This window comes from Mesocricetus auratus, unplaced genomic scaffold, assembly GCF_017639785.1.
Source record: "Mesocricetus auratus isolate SY011 unplaced genomic scaffold, BCM_Maur_2.0 Super-Scaffold_100037, whole genome shotgun sequence".
Classification (NCBI taxonomy): Eukaryota; Metazoa; Chordata; class Mammalia; order Rodentia; family Cricetidae; genus Mesocricetus; species Mesocricetus auratus.
Window position 1 is genome coordinate 8,804,437 of NW_024429215.1, and position 1,745 is coordinate 8,806,181.

General features: G+C 41.8%; 1 pseudogene; it reads left to right on the forward strand.

The window, feature by feature from the left end:
- Window positions 1-505: 505 nt before the first annotated feature.
- LOC106022323 lies at window positions 506-1,464 on the forward strand (annotated as a pseudogene).
- Window positions 1,465-1,745: the final 281 nt, after the last annotated feature.

Consider the following 1,745-nt stretch of genomic DNA (forward strand, 5'->3'; position numbering starts at 1 on the left):
GTAGTCACCATATAAACACACAGGAGACTATATTAATTATGAAGCTGTTGGCCTTGCTTGTTTCTTACTGGCTAGCTCTGACTTAAGTAATTACCCCATAATTGTTAATCTAAGTATTTCTCTTACTGGAGAACTTTCCGGGCTTCCTGCCCCATGCCGTTACATCTTGACTCCTTGTGTTTCTCCTACGCAGAGTCCTCCTGGATTCCTAGTCTCACCTATCTTGTTTCCCTATTGGCGAACAGAGCTTTATTGACATATACGCAGGACTTCCGCATGAAATACACATCCTTCATGAGACAAGAGGAAGTACATGGAGTACAAAGTGATACTCTGAACTGTTTATGCACTGTTCTCCAGGACAAGCTAACATACTGTTATATAGTAGTGTTTGCTTCAAAGAGGAATACTCAAATCATTCATAATGTTCAGACAATTGAGAAGTGTCTTGAAGACAGCATTATGCCTCCTGGGCATCAATCCATTCTGAACAGACATCCTCTCTATGTCTTCCCTGCGTAAAGTTCTAAAAACCACTGAGGAAGGGGCTCTTCAGACACTCCTTCTTTCCCAGGTTGGGAAGGGGGCTCTGGCCAGCAATCTTTTGTTGGTTCACAATTTCTTTCCCATAATTAATGGCTCTCAAATGAGACCCACAGAGGCAATTGTCACTCATGTGGCTATAGCTGATGCCTTCATTCTCTTCATCACTGCATTTCCAAACAAAGTGATGGGTTTTGTCTTAAGGAAACCTAGAAGTAACATGAAATGCAAAATCGAGTACTTCATCTGCCAGGTGGCTCAAATCAGAAACATGTGCTCCACATGTGTTCTGAGCACCTATCAGTTTCTCACTCTTGTTCCTTGTCATAGGGGTAGGGTGATACTCTAAGGAAGAGCCCCTAATATCCTGAGTTATTCTTGTTACAGCTGTTGGGGTTTTTGGTGTATTAAATAATGACTACATTCCAATGAAAGTCAGTGGTCTACAGAGCACAGCCAATGACACAGATGATAAAAGATAGTGGGTCTGCTCCACATCTGGTTTCAGTGTAAGCATGAATATCTTTCCATTTACCCATTATGCTGTGTTCATCAGTATCATGGTCTGGACTAGTGATTCCATGGTACTCCTTCTACATAGACAACAAAGAGAGTGCAGCACCATTAAACCCCAAATCAGGACCATAGATGGTACAGTGAAACCAAAGCAGTCCACACCATCCTGATGTTGGTGGTCATCTTTGTGAGCTTTTATGTTCTAGACTAGATTGCAATTTGTTTCATGTTTCCTTTATGGCCTCTCCTCTGTGGTTGAGGCATGTAGGTGAAGCTTTGACTGCAGGATTCCCCATCATTTCTCCTTTAGTGTTGATTTTCAGAGACTGTAAAGATCCTTGTCCTGCACTCTTCACTGCTGATACCCACAATCAATGTGACAAACATAGAAAACAGCTTTACTAGCAGCTGTACACACTCTATGAAGTAAAAGTTATTTGAAAATCCTTTCTCATAAACCAGATGTGGTGACTTACTAAACTTAACCCAGCACTGAGGATGCTGAACCAGGAGGATTGCAATGCAATCAATCATATGTCAGGCTATAGAGTGGACTCCAGGCCAGCTTGTGATGAGTAGATCCAGTATCACATCTCCATTCCTGCAGCCTAAGAAAGAAACAAGTTCACCAAATAGGTGAGAGGAGGCATAAAGAGAAAAACCACCAGTCATCACACAAATATTCA